Genomic DNA, 23,015 nt, shown 5'->3' on the forward strand with positions numbered 1-23,015 from the left:
ATATTTATATATGACTATAAAATTATCTCGAAATGCTTCATCAATACGTCACCAATCGAATCTTTTATTCGCAATCGCACATTCAATTAAATATCGGACACACATGCGTAATATAATAGCCATTTATATAAAATTAATTTCAACTCTATAGAAGACGTATTGTCTTATACTTGGCTTAAAAAATTTGTTGATTAATTTTAATAATTTTATTAAAAAATAACTTGCACTGAAAAAAATGTTGTTAATTTGACTAAATTTTCCAACAAAAATAAATTTTATCTATTCAAGTATTTATATATTTTAATTAACTATATAAATACTTAAATTAAAATTTGTGGAATTAAGTTAAATGCATAAATTCTTGAACTGATAAAATTTTAATTTAGTTGGAAAATTTTGTCAAATCAACAATTTTTTTTCTCAGTGTGTAAATTAAGAACCTATTGATATTATATTTTTTCTAATTTTTTTCAACACCTAGCTTCTTTAGTGATAAAACGTATTATATTTTGAACTTTAAAGTTTAATGGATCATATACTTTTATTTTCAGTGTAGGTATAAAATTTATGTAGTTATAAAATTACTGCGCTGTGCTCTTAGTTGCCCTTTTTATTGTACATTCTTTTATTGTTTGAATATATGTCGAGAGTCCGAATGTAATAATTATTGATAATTTAAAATGTTCAGGGTGTATAATCGCAATAAAAATATAACAAAAATTTAATGTTAAATAAATGTTACATTAAATTGTAATTATGGAGTGCATATGTTTTTAAATTTCAGCATCTGAATTCAATTATTTTTAGCTCTAAATATATCATAAGAGCATCCAAAAATCACATGATAAAGAGAGGCTTTAATTTTGTAATAAAACAGAAGTATAAATTAATAATAATTAAGTATATGTCTAACAATTTTAAAGTGCATAAATGTTAATTATACAAAATATAAAGATTTTAGTGTCATAAAGTGTATAGACTTTTTAAAATATACAAATTTAACTTTCAAAATAAATCTCAATAAAAACCACTTATTTATTATATTAATAATTTTAATAAAATATCGTGTTATTAAGAAACTCGCCCCTTTAATGCCACATAAAATTTACTATAATCCCGGTCATTCTATACAAACGAGACCGTGCCAAGCATTTATTGAATTATTACACGGGCCGTTCGTTGAATAAATGTCGAATAACACATGTTGTAGTCAGGAAGACAATCGATCCCGCCGATCTTCGACGTTCTCCTCTACCCAGTTACGGAATTTAAGAAGGGCGGTGAGGATTCGCACCCGGTGCGGAGGATGCGCGCGCGACGGGTCGCGGTACAAATTCACCCCCGCCCCCTCCCCACATTTCTCACCCCCCCCCGTGCACCGCGACATGCGCAAGTACATTAAAAAACGAGTGGCGAAATAGGGATGATGTGCTCATCGCGCGGAGCGGAAGAGGGGGACTGTCGGCCGGAGAGACACGGGGATGGAGAGGGAGAAAAGACCCAAGAGTCTACACTTCCGCGGAGGTAGAGGGGAGAGCGATGCCCGCACACACAGACGCCACGTGGGAGGAGCCGGAGGCTGCCAATGGCACGCGAGAGGCGTTATCTCGGCGCACACATAGCTACTCTCCGCGACGTGGTGCACACGCGGAAGTTGCGACTGTGTGCGTTGCGGAAGTGTCTCCCGCACGGCGGAGAGAAACGGAGGGGAAGAGAGAGAGAGAGAGAGAGAGAGAGAGAGAGAGAGAGAGAGAGAGAGAGAGAGAGAGAGAGAGAGAGAGAGAGAGAGAGAGAGAGAGACTTCGCCGCGCGATACATGTAGATACTCGCCCGTCAGGAGTAAGTAGATAACAAATTACCGGGGAATAAACGAAAAGTGATAATTGATACGCGCGATCATTAATAACTCTATCAATGAGAAACCGGGTGGCTTCCGGCGACGGTAGCGCGTACTACCGCGGGCGGCTCCTCCGCGTTACATCAAACCGGACGGCCGGTGACGCAAGAGAATGACACACAGGAGGAGGGGGGGTGGGAAGGTGCGAGAGGAGGACAGGGGCGCGAAGGCGGCGGCGACGGATAGGAGCTCACCGCCAGGCGGCTGTTGGTCCACGCTGTAGGGGCAGGTAGGGGAGAGGGAGTCCAGCGGAGTGTGTACGGTGCATCCAGTTGTGCCAGGGCCAAATACCGCGCGGCGCTGTGTAAATCCTGCTGCACACGTGCGACACGTAACCCAGCGGTAGCGGCCTGATGAATTGATTCCGGACGGGGGGGGGATGGGGGAGGGGGTGCCACAGATTCTCGACGTACGAGACCCCCCGGAGAATCCGAGGATCCGCGCGCGCTAGAAGAGGGTGCTTGCTTCGACTCGCCGCCGCCGGTGCGAGTATACCGCGAAGTACGAACGCGAGGCGCGAAGGGGATGATCGCGCCGAGATGACGCGCGACCGTCGCGGGGAGAACGTGTGAGAAAGAGAGAGAGATTCGCCTCGCGAGGTGCCACGACGTGAAGACGTTAACTGCAACACATGTTCGGGGGGGGAGGGAGGGAGGGAGAAGAAGACACCCGATGGAAGACGGCCCACGGAAAGGAATCTCTATACCGCCGCCGGGCGCGGGTTGCACGGGTTCGAGTTGTGCACGAGACCGTGAGTCTATACCCCCGAGAGATGCCGATTACGTTTTAGCATGACCGAGCGGGACTGATCGGCGCCCTATCGCGTGTGCGTGTTGCGTCGGCGGCGTGGATGAGCGAAAGAAAAGACGTCGCTCGAGTGACTGGCGCGCTTTGATTTTACGCCGGAGTGTTCGGCGCGTGTTCGTGTGTCCGCGACGCTTGAGAGACACCGGAAGTCTTGTTGTTTTTTGAACACTATGTGAATTATGCGACGAGAGCTCGGGAGGAATCTCGGAGGGGTAGGAAGAGCGAGGGGCGGTCGCGCGAGGGATCCCGCTCCAGTTTCGTCTGCACGCTCGCGAATTTCAACGTCGTTTAAGGAAGAGTGACCCTCTCCTCGGTTTGTCGGCGTGAATTACAGCGCGAATTACTCGATCAATGTACTGTTAAGTGCGGCGAGTAACATCCTTTTAGCTGCTTCCGAAGGCGAGACGGAGCGACGGGCTGCGCGAGTGCGATCGGTCCGAGCGTCTGGCACGATACGTCCGCGAAAAGAAATCCCGTACTAACTGACGAATCAACGTAGCCGGTGCGCTTTGGTGTGGTTTTTTTTTGCCGCGACGGAGGATTTAGAGGGAGACGGTTTATCGATACATCTCGGGATGGAGATAAGAAGTCTGAGAAAAGTGCGAGATAAGAAATCCGGACGTAAAAGGGATACGTTTCGTGCTGATTTCCACGACTTTAATTAATTGAGAAGATCGTTAAACGGTATATAATGACTGTGGTAAAAGAAGAAAGTAAATCTGAACGATAACGAAATAATATAGCGATTTTAATCGGAGCGGTTTATACGTGAGCCAAGTAGTAGTGTGAAAATGTGTGCGTCGAAATTAAAGTAAAAAAGTAAAAGAGTGAAAGATCACTGCGAGATATAGTTTTGAAACAAGCTTAAAATGTTGATCGCTAAACACGAAAAATTCGCGCTATTTAACTGTGCAATAATAACGAATAGATCCGCGACGTAGTGCAATAATAACGAATATAGGTTGTGTAACAGAAACGCTTAAATATAATAAATTATGAAAGACTAAAATTGATAGTCCGTATAAAATTAATTCGATCAATTTGACGATCTGTCAGCGAATCGATGGTGTCAACGAGCCTCAAAATCGCGCGGCGGCGATACGAGTGAGGAGATCGGAGAGTTGTGATCGGAAAATGGCGAGGAAATTCGAGGCGTCGCTGGAAATGTGTCAAGCACCGTCGGCTTGATAAAAGTGCACGTCTCCAAGGAAGTCGAGCGAAATCAGAGGGAGCCTGCCGAGGGAGATTAATTGGTTCCACCCACTCTTCTTCCCCTCCCCGGTGGACCCCAATGAGAGATAAAAGCGAGCACTCGCTAAAGGTTCGTAAAATAATCGCATTCAAAGAACGGCACGTAGGCATTCAATGCCGCCGCGAGAGCGACGGGAATCGAAATCCACTTTTCTCCCTGTACACTTTAATATATTTGCGAAATAAAAGAGCCGACGTGAAATGCACAGGTACAACGGTATTTTGCGCCGAAACAAAATTTTTTGCTGATACAGACAGATTTCTTAATGTCACAACCAAAATGTATCGCTAATTTTTGGGTCGGCTAGAATTTTAGCTGTCACATATGGAATTTGTAAATGATCACAGTATTTGCTAATCATTTATCTATCTCAGCTAATTTTTACACACATACACGGAGAGAATTTTCTCTTAAAAATTACCCTAAAAATCGTAGTAATTGTGAGACAACGTAAACCTTGAAGAATTTTACCATACTTTTAACAAAATTTATTAAAATTTACTAAAACTTTGTCAAAAGTATAGTAAAATTCTTCAAGGTTTACGTTCTCCCATAATTACCACGATTTTCACGGTAATTTTTAAGAGAAAATTCTTCCCGTGTATAATTTCGTTGAAATTACAGGCAAAATCATGTTTTTGAGTGTTCCGTTGACTATGCGTTGAAGTCTCGAATATGTAAAAATTAACTTGTAATCGAAATTATTTACTTACTATTTTTATTTACTATTCAAATGACAGATTGAATAGCTTTGCAAATCAATGTTTTTAGATGGAATTCATTTATCGTGTGAGTCAATCATTTTATGAATTTATTGCTATTTAATTCTGTACGCACTGATTCGACAATTTTGTTCTGCGAATTATTTTTCTTTCAGAAACTGAAAGCGCTATAATTAGTTATAAATATTAATGCACAACTTTTTTCTAATGAACAATCATACAAATACTTTCTAGAGATATTACACTATATATAAGTTATTGAAAATTTTTGTTATATTTGCAAAACAGTAATAAAAATTAATTTAAAGTGTTATGGTGCGTAGAGATGTCGGAAAATAGTGTATGTATAAAGTGTTTATTTTTGTAAATTAACTAAATTATTTTATAAAAAACAAGAATTTCGAAAGGAAGATACATTTCTTATATTAAATTATTAAATTATTAAATATCAAGTTATAACATTATATTAATTCTTCATCTGATAAACTTGTTTTTTCACTGCTAATTGTTTCACTAATTAATTAAACTAATTGACAAACATAATACTTTTCAAGTATTTGGGCTTAAAAAATTTTAAAAAATTAGTACACATTTTTTTAACATTTAGAAATACAATTACACTTACTCGCAATGTTTTTTTATATGAATTATACGTCCAAATTTAAAGCAGAATCAGTAAAATTGGACAATTGTCTGGATCTCAATCGGTCCCGGTTAGTTTGCGAAAGATTAAATAAAAAAATCGTAGTCAATATATTCGCGTATTCTTTATCTACCACGTATATTCAAAACGGTCAAAGTTGAAATTTGAGAGTAGAAAACAACCCGCATTCAATTCGATATTTCCAATACATCTTCGATAACTTCGCACGGGTAATCTTTCGTAATTATCAATAGTATCTCTGTATTTCGATTGATGGCATACATTTGCACACCAATAGCGTGAGAAAGCGGTAGAAATGTTTGAATAATCAATCATCTGAAATTGTAGCCGTATATATTAAGATTATATAAAACTTATCGTATATAAAAATTATCCTACAGAGTAATATTTAAAGCTTTTCTTATATTGTTCTACGATAACTTTATATCATTATAATTAATTTAATCAAATAAAACGAGCGTGATGTAGTGCATTGATTTTACGCTGAAGATCGTGGACAAAACGGATCGAAACAAAACATTTTAAAACTATATATGATATGATATATAACTAAACTAGATATGATATATAATTAAAATGTACGATATATAAATAATCTACTGCTATATAGAAATTATGCGGTAACTCAAACAATAAAATTACTGACATTATTTCTCATTATACTCTCTAAATTTGAATTAATGAAATCTTATTTTATAATACTATGCATACAATTATTCTAATCGGTAATACATGCATTGCTTTTCAGTGAATAATATATTAATTCTGACTTAGAAAGTATAATTCATGATAAGTAAATAAGTTTTTTGAAAGTTTTACGAAAAGAAATCGAAAATTTTTTTTAAATCAGAAAAGGTAAATATTTTTTCTTTTGTACAAATTTGCTTACGTATCACTTTAGGATTGGTGGTCCAAAGTTTAAAAGAAGACGACAGTTATGGATACGTTGCTAAATTTTTATGTTAATTGATTCACGATTGCACTAAAAATATTGTGGCGTGAAAGTATCGTTTAATCTAATTCAGAGTTTTATTAGGAATTTAGACCAATGTTATCTTGTCGCAGGTGTAATTCGAGCGCGCGGATGCAGGTAAATTGTTCGTCGAAACGCATTGAATTTATCTCGATATTGTGTTACGGCGCCCGCATGATCTTTCACACGGTGTACGAGCCTCTACCCTTTCGCTAATACGCCCCCCGAGATTGATTTTCCTTTTGAGAAAGCTCACGATTATTCCAGCCTTAGAAACTGTATTAATTTATATGTTACCAAAAGGCGAAAATATTCGAAGAAAAATTCTTTTAATATAATGCTAACTTAAAAATCGCTTAATGTAAAATAAATTTCTTGAGGATAAGTACATAAAACTGTATACGTCCACAGAAAGAAACGGATTACATTAAATGCAAAAGTTTTGCCATTTATTTGGAAAGAGTTTCAAGTTCTTTCTTAAACTTCTTCTCTTTCTTTCAAATATTAAGTGATTTATTAGGCCTGATAATTAGACTTGGCTAAAAACTCTCCTACAAAAGAAGCTAACTTAATGCTAACATTCTTTTTTCCCCTCTAAAGTATCAATACGTTCCACCGTCATTAAACCTCGATTTAAATGTTTATCCTAGATAAGTCGCCTCCAAGTCTGCGTTCTCGAGGCGCGACGTAAATCTTTCCGGGCGTGCCGCTGAGAGTGTCCTCGCATCGAGAATGCATCTACTACAGCCGCCCCGACGAGGCAAAAAGGGGTTGAAACGCGTGATTTATCCGCTCATGAACGCGACGCGCGTGTGTAACTTGTCGGACTATTTTCGAGTTTGTTGCGGGTTGTTCGCGCTGGATTCTCATTTTGCCGGGCGACGCGTAAAGAAAAATAGAGGAAAGGCGCCGTAACGCGCCGCGGCAGCCGCGAAGAGGCGTGTCGTTTCCCGAACCGATTTGTATGTGGGAACTGTCGGACGTGATCCTTACGCGTGATCCTGATACCCGCTACACCCTTCCGCAGGAAGGCTCACGTAGCAGAAACACTCGGTTCCGAGGACTTACGCCGCGCTTCGCCGGGCGAGCAGCTGTCACGACCGACGTAGTGAATCTTGGGATCGCGTCACTGGGCTTTATTTTCAAACTTTTTTTTTTTTAAACGACGTATAATACGGCGACGTCGTGCTTGAGACGCGAAGCCAAACTCCTGTCATAACTAAATCCTTTCGATTAATGTAAAAACGCGGAAGTTTTTCTCTCACGCACACACACACACTCTCTCGTGTTGTAAAAGAAAACAAATTTAAGATTTCTTCGATAGCGTTATGGTTATTTGGGAATTTCGAAATGAAAGAAATCTGAGGAAAAAAAGGAAGAATGAAATTTGAGAAGCATCCTGAGAATGTCCCAATCGCATAAGTGATGAAGGTTGTTTCAGCGTTTTTTAGGGATGCGGATAAATCCTTTTAATGATATTTATATAGATGTCATAGAGTTTCAGTATTACTTCTTAAATAAATGTTACTAAAATTGTTCACACCCATGTTTTTCAAGGATGCAGATATGTTTTTAAAACGTTTTGTATTAAAACTTTTTAATGATATATATTTACGGATGTTTTTCAAGGATGCAGATATGTTTTTAAAACTCTTTGTATTAAAACTTTTTGATGATATATATTTACAGATGTCATAGAGTTTCAGCATTATTTTTAAAATAAATATTGTTAAAATTGTCCACACACAAAAAATGGTTTCTTGATTTTTACGAAGCTTTTGAATTTCTAAATTTATTAACGTAAATTTTAAAATCGCGACTTTGAGGATGACAAAATTCAAATAATTTATAAAACAATGTGCAATAAAAAATTTTTTAATAACTTCTTAATCACTAAAGCAACTTGAGTACATGTATCAGACATTGAGATTTCTAAATTTGCAAAAAAATTAATTTAATTTATTTTATTAAAAAATTTAACAAAATTTTCCGTCATTTTAAAATTTTAATTCTGGCATCAAGTTCTTATTCAATGACCTCCAAAATTCTTACATATGTATAATACATAAATACATAAATCATCACGTGAATCAAGTCCACTCTTTTGCATCTCAAGATCCCGCATTAAAAGGGTTACAACAAGAAAAAAAAAAAGGATTTTAATTCTCAAGTTACCTTCAAGAGTCGCGCAAAGCGATTGCCGGACAATCGGACATTCGCGAATCGTTGCAGCCGAGCGTTCACCGTATTACCGCGTCAATAATAATAGTAATTCATGAATGGTTCGGTCGCAATAGCTAATAATAGTGGTAAGTAAGTGGTAGTCGTAACGGTGGTGGCAATAATTGAATGAACCCGCGCGCGCGGGTGCGGGTGCACGCCTTACAACATCCTGGCACGTGCGTAAACAGCTCTTAGGTAATTCAGGGTGCCGACCGGCGTGTATATGCAAAACGCTCGCAAACAGCGGCGCGCTTTTCTAAGAGAAATCACCGCGCGCGAACACGCGCCGATCATTACCTCGCTCGCGCGCGCTTGCGGGAGCGAGCCGAAGACTTTTCAGTTTCTTGATTCTTTCGCCTCGACAAATGAGGCCGCGAAACATTTCCCCGGGGCTAAACGAGTCCGTGTCCGTTGCTGCACTCGGAATTCACCGGACGTAACGAGTTTAGGAATTATAATTAGTGTGCGGATTGTATTCTGTAGATTTTCTCGAACCTTTTAGCCACGAATCTTCGCGCGAAGAGAATTTTCTCTCAGAATTTGTGGCAGTACAACATATATAGAGAAATTTTACTGTAATTTTAATTAAATTAGTTTTATATCATTATTATATATTCGTTATATTATAAAAATGTATTTTTGGTCTAATTTTACTAAAATTACAATAGAATTCTTCAAAGTCGACGTTGAAAATTCTCTCCGCGTGGATAGACACTTGTAAAGCGTGTACGACAGATAAAATAGCAATAAAAAAAAAAAAAAAGATTTTGTAAGAGGCGTAATAAGAGTTTTGTGGAACCCCTTTAATTCCGTTTAATTCCGGTTTTGAAAGAAAAATTATTTCGCTGACGGAAGAGTTATTAAAGCTGACCGATGTTTATTATTTTCATTACGCTTCATTGTCAGTTATTATTATAAACGCTACCGGCACGAAGAATTGTATAATAAATTGTTGACACATCAAGATTAATGCCTCCACAACAAACCGCAATAAATATAAACGTTGCGATACGCGATGGTATGAAGATCGCGATTCGCCCAGTCATGCCCGATATTCATGTCATTCGAACGATGAAAATCGATATGTTTTATCGCGAATTACCGTGCTGAAAATTGAACGAACAATTCTCTCCCCTTCCCGCAATCTCCTCGACATTTTTCCTCCCTTCGCGGTTTCTCTTCGAATATGAAAGGCTTAGCGATAATTCTACTGCGACATTAATTAAATTTTTGTGTAGTAAATCTCTTCGAGCAAAGCTGTCGAAAAACTTTGCAACGAGAAATTAATTAAGTTTATCCGCGCGCTTCGTCATTCGTGCCGTGGCAATCGGTGACTTTTATCGGCGAAACGAAATTCTATATATGCGTAACAAAAATTGGTGACACCCGGCCCTCCCTCTCCTACCCCGCTAGGAATAGCTTACGCGTCTTCTTTACAGCCTCGTAAAATCTACGGGGCATTACGTGGCGCGGGGGGAGTAACGCCAGAACAGAGAGCGGCTTTGTCTCGCGGCTCTCGAAAGCCGCGCGCGAACGTAAACGTATATCCGACAGAATCACAATGTGTGTGTGCGCGCGCGCATTGAGTTTCTCGCAGGCGGAAAATAGAGAGAAAGAGGAAGGGAATCTCGCCGACGACGCGTTAAAAATCCCCTCGCGTCCCGGTTTATACACGGTTTACGTTTTCGCCCGCCTTGTTTATTGTCCGGGGCGAGGCGGGCGATTCGTCGCGCGTGTGTTCGATAGCGGGGCGCAGTTAACGCTCCGATAATTACAAGATAACGTTTCTAGAACGGACAGATTTCCGGAAAAAAAATTTTCTTCCGAACCTCGCGGACCGAGCCGGAGAGAGTGAGATTCGCGCGGTATACGTACGTTCGCGCGCAGCGACTCCTACGATTTTCGATTTCGCCCGGGTCTTCCGGAAGTGTCCGGGCGGTGTGGGCCGGGGGATCAGAGAGGCCGCAAGTCACAGCTGGTGCACCCTCCCGCCCCGAAAGACCGGATAGGTGAAGACGACTTAAGCGTTCGGACACGTGTAGTAACATGAAACTCGACACTTCCTCGTCACGGCCCGCCCGGGCATCGTGATCCCGATCGATATTAATGGCGTGATCTATGATATCGGGATCCGTCCGGGACGCAAACCGACAAATCACGACGCCTCCGCCCCAGAAGTGACGTCCGAGATAGTCCCCGGAAGAACAGAGGCCTTGACTTTGTAACAAACGAAATTCTATATAAAGTGAATATTAACGATTCCTTAAAATAATCCATAGATTAATTTGCCGTTCGCTTAATAAAGATTTGTATTTATTTGCGATAATTGAGTATAAAAATTTGGCTCTCATCAGTTTTTGATTCGTCACAGCGATAATTGTAATATTAATAGTTTATTTTTAGTCGTTGTGAAAAATGACTCATTTTACGCCTTTTTCAGCCTCGACGACTTTGACTGTTGCTGACGACTATCTTAATCTCCAGTGTAATATATGATACATGAGATATGTATATTGAGAATACGATTGGTGAAACACGAGTTGAAAGAAGACATGGATATAATAACAATTTAAAGGACTCTACACCCGTGCTCAAATGAGCGAAGTGCATTTGTGTGCCTTGATAATCCCACGAAGTCTACGAATCAGCATATCGTGTAATGACTCAGGCGTTGATATCTTAAGCACAACGAAGATTGTTGTGTCATCTTAGCTCGCTTAGCTGACTACGGTGGTCGGTGATGCGGGCAAATTTTTCCTATCGAATCTAAAAATCGTCGAAATCTTAGTTAACAGCTGTTATTTGTTTTTCAGATCAATTATCTTAATCATATTTTCTTTTATATACTTTGGAAAGTACACTTGGGAGAAAGTTTACCGATACCAGCATAGGTTTCCTACGGCACCTTCTTATTTCTCGAGAACTAAATATTGCATTGTATTAATATACTGATAAAAACATGATTTAGATAATTAAAGAGATAAAAAATTTAGTTTATACATTTATGGGTCTCTTTTTTCATATAAAATCTACTAAAAACGAATCTAACCTAATTTAATCTTTATATATAATTGCGTTACATGTTGTGTCTCATAGAATAGCATAAGGTACTTGAATAATCGACAAAAAAATGTTTTACAACGAAAAAAAAGAATATTTTGTACAAATAACTTATGTTAGAGGGAATGAATAAGAAAACGTAGCTTATTTTGTCAGTTTTACAGTTCAGTTTCTCAGACGTTTATGTTTGATGATTATATTGCAAAAACGTTAATTAATATAAAATATCAAAAAGTATTATAAAAATTAATACGTCACCTAATAGAAGACTTTTCTAGTTTCGTGTTTAAGATTTTATTTTTAGCTTTCTAAAAAAACACCGAAGAAAATTACAAGCGCAAAGTATCCCCCCCCGCCCCATATTGGTCATCTCTCTTTACTATTATTTTTTTCGTAGTAGATCTGCTGACGGGGCATCGCTTAATTTTGTATCTTGTACACGTCTGCATAGAGTGACGCACGCCAGTGTAAGCGCGACACCGATGCTCGTCTTTTAAACGGGGTACCGCCCCGATTTGTGAGAACTACTCCCCGTACGCGTAAATCCCACATGACTGAAAAGAAGCCGTTGGTGGGGGGATACGCGATGCCGGGATGTCGTGGAGGCAAGACGTGAAGTTTAGTTTTGCTTAAGACAACCTTAAGTTGCATCGCTCCTCTTGCAACGACCCGACCACTTTCCCCCGCGACGATCAGACCATGATACGGATCGGTCGGCTTCGGGGAAGGTTCGCGCCTACGGTTGACCATGCATGCGCAACCAAAGTGCATGACCAACGCTCTGGATCTAAATAAAACGTTCAGCCCAATCATCAGAGTCATGAAACGTAAGTCTTTCTTTCTCTCTCTCTCTCTCTTTCTTTCAGTTCCACCTTTTGCACCGCGTGAATTTCACGCTTGCGTGACATATGGAGGCGTATACGCGAAACATTTCGTTTCATTCAATAGTTATAGATAATAAGGGAGTCCCATCTTTCATGGCAAGTCGGTTCTAAACAGCGGCAGCTGAGATTTTGACAAATAAAAATTAATAACTTTTATTATTTTTCGCAACAGTCTTTCTTTATTCGGTATTCGGAGGAAGAGGGTAACAGATGCTTTTTAGTTATTATTATCAATGTAATATTGTACTATTCTTGTAACTAACATTAAGAAAAAAAATTGTTAATTTAACTAAATTTTTCAACTTGATTAAATTTCTTTAATTCAACCATTTATATACTTTAGTCAAATATATAAATAGTTAAATTGAAGTTCAAGTATTTTATGTATTTAAGTTAAATGCATAAACATTTGAATTGAAGAAATTTAATCAAGTTGAAAAATTTAGTCAAATTAACAACAGTTCTTTTTTCAGTGTATGGTTCAAGACCATAAATTTATTTGGGAAAGGTACACAAATTCACACAAGAAATATCCAGCGATGGTCGAATAAGGCTTGTCTTTAATTAGCCGCGTTTTTCACACGCATGCCGATCTATGTTTTCTTATTATTAAAAATTTATAAATTAATAAATAAGAGACGCACAAGAGACATTCCTATCTAATATCTAAAGTCGTTGTTGTTAGGATCCAAACAATTTTTCGAGAAATTAATATTAAAACAAAAATACGAGAAAGAATATGCAAATTGAGGCAATCGCTTATCGGCGATTCTTGCGTTACTCTTCCACGATCGGCGACTTCCAATAATCCCGCCAAATTGGCAGAGCGACCAGGTCCAAGTTCGGCCTGTGTGTCGGTGGGCCGGTCGGTCGGTCGGTCGGTCGGTTGGTTCAGCGAAATGAGAGAGAAATCGCGAAATAAAAGAACCCACCGGCGGCCGAGGGAGCACTCTCGGCGGAATAATAAAAAGAGTATCGTGGGTCGCCACGGCAGTCAACCCCCGGCCGGTGCTTGTGGCACTTTGCCACGTGAGGCTTGCAAATTCCGTCAGGTCGTTTCGCACGCGCTTTCGTCATCGTCGTTTCGCCTCGCGAAAGAAAAAATTATCCCGTTTCTGTCACACAGAAATCGCGGCGATGTTAGAATCGAATGTTAAGATAACTCGCGCGTATGTGAAAAATCATCATGAAATCAGAAAGAATACATGCGATTGACGCGATTTTTCCGCGATGAGCGATTGAACAAATTGTTCCGTTAATAAAAAAGAATATTTTAGGAGCAGTAAATTCGGATGTTATCATATAATTTTTATGCGAAGGTTAAAATGATTCTTAAAGAAAAGAGAACCGTTTACAGGTGAAGATGGAAGATCTTAATGGCTAATAATTTTGCATGAATTTTTCGTACACTTTGTAGTTATTATTGCAGAAATGTACGTGATATCATAATTAAATTAATAAACAATTTAATAATACTGGTGCTAATGAACATCTTAGAACACTGTAAAAAGAATCGTGTAAAAAACGAAAATATAATCAGTATTCGAACTAAAACAATTCATTTTCCATTGAACTTCTTTTTGCATCCTCTTCAGAATTTAATCTTGTGCTGATATATCGTTCTTGGTTTATAATTTCCTTGCGTTTTTACTAACTGTAAGACAATTCTCTTTTCATCGGACCTTTCTTTCGCCCGTTTTCTAGAATTTAATCTTGGGACAATGTGGTTCTCGATTTCCTTTCTTTTTTATTAATTTTGTTTGGGAGTTCAAGTCTTCCTTATCCGGGAGTATCACGATGATTGTTCACGGTAACGTCATGCAAAAATAATCGTGCACGTGCTAAAAGTGATAAACACGAGCAACGCCATCGTTTCCCGAAATACAATCGCGCGCACGCCGCTGTACTTTAATTTCGCGACTCGCCGATACCTCCGCACAGGGAGTTCCACAAGTTTGATTACGGTAGAGGATGCACCGTCAGCATAACAGACATATCCTTGTTGTTGTACCGACGTCCAAGGCTGCCGTCGTTCACCGCCCACCTCAAGACTTTCGTTGTAAAGAACACGGATCGACCTTGCGTCGATGCTTACGAAAGTTTCTCCGACGATGGCCGATCAAATGCGCGCGCATGATTAATTAACAAATTGTAACGTCTCGATTATCGTACAAGACTCGACGTAATTTCTTTTTCAATCCTTTTATTCCGAATCAGATAATTTGTTTCGAGCAAATTGAAAAAGGCTATAGCCGAATAGAATAGTGAAAATAAACCTCGCTTCGACGAGAAGGCTTTTTTATATGTAAAAATATTTAAAAATGTTTTTAATTTTTGGGGGGGATATAGTGCATCAAAGAATCTGATAAAAATTTTTTAATATTCAGCACTTTGATCTCTACAATTGAGAGTTTTTTCAAGACTTTATTCTTGTTAAAAAATGAGAAAGTATTTTTTAAAATGTTAGAAATTTTTCAGTTTAAATACGATTTTTTTTTTATTGTATAAAAATGAATTTATTCTTCTATATTTTTTATCTATAAATGCAACAACTTGAAAAAATAAAATTGAGAAGAAAAAATTAAAAAAAATTATTTTCTAGGTAGAGAGGTAAAAAAGGGAAAGTAAAAACCGTATCAAACAATTTTTTAGAGGAGTTAACATAACTTTTATACTTTGCTTTTTTTTCTATGAGTGGATATTCATTCCTGCAATTGTTCTTGTTTCATTTTTTCGACCGTTGAGGGACACCCGAATTAAAACACAATTATTATTCTCGCGTTGACTTCTGAATCGAAAGAGGGCAACTAGTTAGTTTATCTCCCTAATCTCTCGCGCACCATTCCGATTCCCACGCATACAATTTCATGCTTTAAGCGATTTCCACGTCGCACAGCCCATAGGCCCTGTGTCAGGGTCCATGGTGAAAGACGATGGTGTGAGCGCGCACGTGTATGAAAACAGAAAGGACATATTCCATGAGACGATCTACGGAATACGCAGGCAGAGTGGCATTACATTTCTTCCGTTAGTTAGCAATTAGTTAGGTAATATTTATATTATAAAATTTATATTATATAGACAAATTGAATTTTTGTACATTATATCAAAAAAATAAATAAATGTTTATACAAATATTATTAAAACTATATTATAATAATTATCTACATATTTTTTATACATTTAAATGTTATATTTAAAAACTTGTTATTTTTTTTAAGAATAAATACATAGACTTCTCAATATATTTTTTTAAAATAAATAATATCTAAAATATATCTTTGATTTATAAATATATCATGGGGATTTGTTGTTTATTAAAAACGTTTTTAAAGGAGAGGACTCATTGGTTGGTATTCATAGTCAGATCTTATATTTAAAATCATTTTAAGTACTAGCTTAAGATGTCATTAACCAATCACAAAACTGTATTACCATCTTAAGACAGTGTTTGATCTTGAAATAAGATTCGACTATGAATACCGGCCATTATTACGCAAATTGCTCCCGACGAGGAATACTGCATTTTTCACGAAAATTATATGCAAAGCAAAACCCCCACCGCTTAGTCGATATTTTATATAATCTTCTTCGTTCATAATTTTTTTAAAAAAATTCCAAAGTAATAAGGCGACAAATAACTGATACTTCCTTAGTGCCGGGCGAGTCGCGTCCGGTATTCTCAAGTACAAGTTCTCTCGCTTAGGATTCTTAAAGGCTCTGAAACCGAGCCTGAACGCGCGGCACCATCCCGCCGCTCGGTCCTGCCAACGTTCACGAGACGAGTCGTGGTGGTTTACTGGCGAGTCGAATGGCGAAGGCAACGGAGTCCCGGGGACTTCAAAAACTCACCGGCCACACTCTCTCGCCTACGCCAATAAATTCTATTTCGCGTTACTTTGCCGCGAGCCGACGCGCGATGGATATTACGCTCCTTCTCGCCTTCCTTCCGTCGTATTTCTTAGCTCCCCAAGCGCGATCCTTTTTTTTTCTTCCTTACGTAAAACAGTCGCGTGTTGTACGCGACTGATAGCAACGTTATACGTGACGCCGAGCGATTTGAATTTTCGATTCCAATAGAATGCGAACAAAAAAATAACTCAAACCATATAACGTGATAAGATCGTTGCGCCATCCCCTTGTGAAATTCAGTTCTTGAAAAGTTATTTATGCAAAATCGTCGAGCGCGTACGAAAGGGGGTAGTCAAAAGTTCGCTGTAACGTATACGCAACATTCGCGCGTATACACGCGTGCTGTTACAGGCTGAACCGACACCACCCTGTAATGCGCGCGAGTGACATCTTCTTTTGCCATAACGTCGTTGAATTATGGCGATTGGGCCCCGCGCGCGCGCGCGCGTCCCGGTGGGATCATTCGACGGCGGTCCCACCATCGTCGAGGTGTATTAAAAGGAGTAAATACTTCACGCATTCCCGATGCGTCTCACAGTCTTTACGGCTTATTATCACCTCCACGCTTTCGCCCTCTCGCCCCGCGTGATACATCAACGGCGATGGCGATGGCGCACGCGGAACAAAGCGCGCGGGAAGGGCGGGAGGGTGAAAAAAAAAAAGGGCGAGAGGAAGAAACGGCGAGAGCGAACCTGCGCCGATTCCGCGAAGGGAAAATTACTTTAGCCAGAAGTCGCGTCGCCCGTCGTCGGGTCGGCGCCCGACAATGGGCACCGTTTCGTAAACAGGACGTTAAATTAAACAGGATTTTGCGAAAAATTAAAGTGCGCTCCCTCAGCAAGGGGAAAACTGTTGACGCCGACAGCTGTATGTGGAGATACGTAAAGAAAGAAATCTTCCGGTGGAAAAACAATGAAAGCTTAGCCTCGTATGATATTTCGTTTAAAAAAAGAATCTTGAAAATACGTTCATTGCAAATTATTGCAATAATTTTATGAGCATTATTTATTAGAGGGCAAATGCACGCATCTAAATAATTCTTCAAAATATATATTCAATAACGATAAATATCTTTGCTGATTAAAAAAGGAAATCGTGCCGATGCAGAGAGAATTAATTAAAGCGTCGCTGTTCGCTTGAATAACCGTATTAATAAACGGGATTTCAATATTACAGCTGGAAGTGATAACGTCGCGAGCAGAGAGTATCGAACATTGGGAAATCGGACGGAGAGAGATAAAAAAAAAAAAACAAAAATGCGCGATGCATGCGATGCGCCATTCTATTCGCGTTTATTACAAAGTGTTATTAGGCCGTAATTTAAGGCACGTCGATCTGGCGATTAGGACCGGGACTAACGCGCCGCATTATTTTACAGCTTGGCTTTCGGCCAGCTGACCCGACTTGTGCCTGGTGATTCGTTGACGTCACGGGAATCACCGACGGCCTTTTTACGTTTTCTTGCGTCCGTTCCCTTCGTCATAAGGGCGTGACGGTGCCCGTATACGCGCCCTGTGTCCTCTCTCGCAGGATTTCTTCCCGGCGATGTCACGCTCTCTCGCGTGGCCTCGCAATATTTCCTCGCGATATTTCGACTGTCGTCCGGTTTCGTCCATTGTCTCGCACATGCACAAATCATCTCTTTTTTAATAACATATATATATATGTATATGAATATTTAATATATCTAATAATAAAATCTTATATGTACATACATTGATAGAAAAATGTGTTTTATTTGTGGCTATAATTGTAGTAAAATAATTATAGTCAGGAATATTACTTTTTTAAAATAATTATTACTATAATATTTGTAATAATTATTATATGCTATACGATATTTTAAAGTTGTATAATTTATAGTACAATTTGTTCATGGTTAGAATTAGTATAAATATATGGTTATTATTACTAATATTATGGTAATAGTTACTATAAAAATATTCTTGACTATAATTGTTTTACTATGTAATTATAGTCGCAAATATTTATTATATAATTTTCTACCTGTATATACACACACATAATCATCTTTTAACGCATATTCTTCAATATTTTTTGGTGATGAAGAAACATTTATTTCCGTGTTATCAGCACAAAAAAATGATCTTGCAACAAAAATTATATGTGTGTAAAATCTAGCTGAAATAGATAAATGAGATTAGCAAATACTGTAATATGTACATGTATTGCACATAATCAATTTAACTGATAGAAGCAGAATTTTGAAATTCTATACGTGACAGCCAAAATTCTAGCTGATACAAAAATTAGCGATACATTTTGGTTGTGATATCAAGAAATCTATCTATATCAAAAAATTTTTTTGAGTGAGTTATTCTCGGAAGTTAAGTTCAGCGAAGCAAAAGAAAAAGCAAAACGATTGTTTGACTTATTATTTTTGCAACACAGATGGAAGTACGGAGGAGACAGAGAAACGAGTACTGCTTTAAATGCGCGCGCGATAAGATCGGCAAGATCAAAATCCCGGACGTGACGGCGCTCACGAATTCTTCGGACTTATCCCACGACTAATTTGCGTGCAATTGTCGCGGGTGATTTGTATACAGCGCGCGCGAGCCGGACAGAGCTTTATCTCGGTTGCCAGCGATAATTCCGTGCAAAAATGGATAATTGGTGCCGCGGATGTTTTCCACTTGGGCACGTACGTACGGCCGCGAATGATGTCACACGTTCGTCCTTTACAAAGTATATTATGCCGCAAAAGCTGTGCTCGTTGCGTACCTGCACAATTGCACGCGAGTTTTTTTAACAGTGTGAATCGGCTCGATATACGCGAAAACAACGAAGCTGAATTATCGATAGATTGTTATCTTTTCGTGTAGAAATATCTTGACCGAGACATGAAGGCTTGATCTTGAGGAACTCACTCGTTTTATCTGATTAAGGTATTTTCCGATGATAAAGGAAAAAGTCAGCTTGAAATTTGCGTGATTTGAAATTGCCAAATCGTTATTGAATCATTTCATGAATGTATCAAGTAATCATATATAGGAATATGTAATAAAAATTATTTTGCGTTCAAAGAATCCGAAATTACATTATTTTCTTTATACATGAAATATTAATATTTATTAAAAATTCAAGTTTCTCTAAAAAAAAAAAAAAGAGGAAACGGAATATCAAGAAAAATTCAGATATTTCCGAATTAATATGAAATCAATACTAAATTACTTTAATTTCTATAAACTTATGATTTGATACCAGGAATTAACTAAATATTTAATACATTTAATAATAAAATATCTGAATTTGACAGATAATTAAATTTTAATTAAAAATGATCGATTTTAAACTGATTTGCCCAAGAAAAAAATATGGGTAAAGAAAAAATTCAGCAGAAAGGGAGGGGAGACGAGACAGAGAGAGAGAGAGAGAGACTCCCTTGAAATACTGCGTTTGATTTGCCTTATATTCAATATTTCCTCAGTCAGAAAAATATTTTTAAAACGCCACGGTTTGCGAGTCGCACATTTATTATTTTACCTAACGCATTGCTGCTGGGTGGCCATTTTAAAAGGACGATCCTGGACGCCTGGACGATCAGTCACACTTAACGTCAAAACTAAATTGACTTAGTTTAGGGCTGTTTAACGGGTGGGTTGTGCGCCCGTATGAAAGGACAAGGGCCTTCCCCATTTCGATCCGATGGGGTTGCTCCGTCGCTTCTGGTTTCCCTGTTTCATTACGATGGGGTAGCTCCTGCCCTACCAGCTCTCCATCTTTCCCTCTCTCATCTCTTTGCCGTTCTGAGATGCACATTAAACCTTTGTCGTGCAGTACAATTTTTCTAATGGTAGTTTTAAGAAGAATTGAAAGAAAAAACTGATTCATACAAAATAAAATATTTAGGTTTTCTATCGTGCTTTTACAAGAATGTGCAGCAATTTACAAACAAATCAGTTGACTTTCTGAATCAATTAATGTGTATATAATGGGATTAAATATATTTGTATGTACGCTAACTATATGAAACATAATTGTTAGAAATTTTTGTCAAATAATAAAACATCATATTTGTATTTTGTATATTTTGATTTTTTTGGTTAAATTTGTCATGTGTTTTTGAAGAAAAATTATATTTTTTTCTGCACGCGACTCATGACAAGACAAATTAGAAATATCGTGCCGTCTGACAAGAGCTTTACACGTGCGTTTGTTACGCGTTCACGCGCCTATCTCAGACATGTACGCGAACGCGACTTCCTCCCTCGAGCGCGAAGCTTCACCCTCGAACGTAGGGTTGCTAGAATTTCCCGTGGGCCGTGAGAGAAAGCAGATCTCCTCGTTACGCTAATTGTCGCCCGGAACTTTCAGCGACGATCGTCCGTGAAATCTACGAGCACCGAGGGAGAGGAATGCGCTGCGCAACCTTTCGATTATTATTATTTTTTATTATCGAAGATTGGGCGAAAGGCAAGTTTTTTTTTAATACTAAAAAACAAAACTAAATTTAACCACCTTCAATGACAAAAGCGGAGTGAAATGTTACCCCAAACTTCTCGGATGTCTCAATTTTTTCTACCAACAGGTAAATGAATAATTAAGTAGTGCATTTGCTTAGTTTTTTCACGAAGAAAACAATGTTTTTTTTTGCCAGAGAAGTATTGAAAAATCTATTTAAAGAAAGACGAAGAATGTGCGCGAAAATGAGCATAAATTTCTCGCTTGGGGTGATAATGCACCCCGTATTTGTCTCTTAGAGTTAATATCAACTTTACGACACGTCGTTAGCTTTTACTGCTTTTCGAGAAATCGGTAACAGAATCGTACCCCCCGGTGAGCTCGGTAACAGGAGAATAAGAGGCGCGCGGTTTTTAAAGTACCCGCGATACGCGACTCCCCGCGCGATTTCTCGGGCCAGAACTCGAGAAACAAAGTGCCAATCGAAAGATATTCGTTTGTTATGACGTTTAGCTAAAAATTAAACACGTCGCGAGCCGTTTAACGATTTGGTACGGCTGTTGCCTCCTCGGCCTGTTACGGTGCACGATTCTCACGTTACGGCGTCGCGATACTGGCGTCCAAACATAGGCTCAAATTCATGATCAATAAACTACGCGACCTATCAACCGTGGCGCTCCCTCTCTTTCTCTTTCCCTCCCTCACATCTCTTTCTCTCTCTCTCTCTCTCTTTGTTTCAAAATGCAACAAAATACTCTTAGTTGCACTGCTATCAATCTACAATGATCGTAAGGCAATTGCTTAAGGTTAGATTACTGTTATTCCCCATAAATCTTTACTCGATATCGACATCGTTATTGTTGCGTTTTGATGTTACATTAATTCGAAAACGTTTAAATATTTCTATTTCTTTTTTTTAAAAGAGAATTTACAGTACTCTCTAAATTTCTTAGAGTGAAAATACTGCCACTACAATTTAAGAGTTAAAATTTAGTCTAGAGTGAATTTTTAACTTTTATTCGAGTGGAAAATCACTCGAAAAATGACTCTTATTGGAATGGAAAATTACTCGGAAAAATTGTAGTGGCAGTATTTTCGCTCTAAGAAATTTAGAGAGTAAATAATGTAAAGCAAATATAAGGAATTTTCAACGTGAAATTTTAATTAAGTAAAATATTATATGCACAAGGTCCTGTATATGTAAATAGGAATTAAAATTAATAAGTTGTTTTATGTTGTATCTTGTGCGACACATTTACGCTTTATACCGTATTGCTCGTTTATCCATTGTACGTTACGTTTAATGTTTCATTGAGAAAACTGACTCAAAAATTCCAATTCCTATTCCTAACATTCTAATACTCTTTTATTCCGCTTAATTTTTGTCAGGTAGGACATTTCCGAATTCTTATCTGGGGAATCGAGAGGAGACGTGTGCTGCACATCGCCAAAGCGCGGCCTTCTCGGAAAGGAACCAATTTGTCAGGCGATACCTCTGGTCGTTGCAACAAGTTCCCTTTTCCTCGCCTCGATGCTCGCGCTGATTTAATTAGCCCGCCACCGCGCCGCGACGGGACCTGCGATATTTGCGTCACGCGTCGTCGATTCTTTCTTTCTCTTTCTCTCTCTCTCTCTCTCTCTCTCTTTCGAGAGAGAGAAGCGCGTTGTCGCGCGGGGCCGCTTTATTTTCTTCCCTCGCACGTTTCGCTCGTGAGAGCGGCTTTGTGCGCGCGGAGGACGGCGCGCACGAAAGACGCGTGGAAATTCGAGTTGCGCGTGTAGAATTGCGGGTTGCACGCGCGTGGTGTGCTCACCGCGTCGCCGCTCGATGTGTTTGCCGGTTCACGGGCAACATTGTAACGCTAAGTGGAGTGCTCACGTCGGAGTGAGAAAGGAAAAGGAAAAAAAAAAAAGACCGACGCGAGCGAGAAAGGGCGGAGAGTGCGAGCGGGTACGTTGTACCGTCTACGTCTGTTCGCGGAGTGTAACACGTGCAGGCGCGCGAGACACCGCGACGTTGCCGATCCTCGCCGCCGCGAGGGGAAATTAAAATAATTCGAGACGCGAGAGAAAAATTTATCGAAATGCAAAATACCTGCGGTGATCCATTTATCGTTATTCGATAAAACGACCCCCTAGAGCAGATTTCAGATCTTTGCCGAGCCGCGGATGTGGAGGGGATGAAGAACTATGGGA

At 38.9% G+C, this 23,015-nt stretch overlaps 1 protein-coding gene across 1 annotated transcript in view; it reads left to right on the plus strand.

The window, feature by feature from the left end:
• Positions 1 to 1,814: 1,814 nt before the first annotated feature.
• The window catches only part of LOC105830800 (single-minded homolog 2), a 54,681-nt gene continuing 33,480 nt past the window's right edge, over positions 1,815 to 23,015 (plus strand). The window contains exon 1 of the mRNA XM_036285575.1: positions 1,815 to 4,025. The gene's annotated coding sequence lies outside the window, so the exon portion shown is untranslated. The remainder of the gene's footprint in view (positions 4,026 to 23,015) is intronic.

Source organism: Monomorium pharaonis, chromosome 4 (assembly GCF_013373865.1).
Source record: "Monomorium pharaonis isolate MP-MQ-018 chromosome 4, ASM1337386v2, whole genome shotgun sequence".
NCBI classification, from domain to species: domain Eukaryota; kingdom Metazoa; phylum Arthropoda; class Insecta; order Hymenoptera; family Formicidae; genus Monomorium; species Monomorium pharaonis.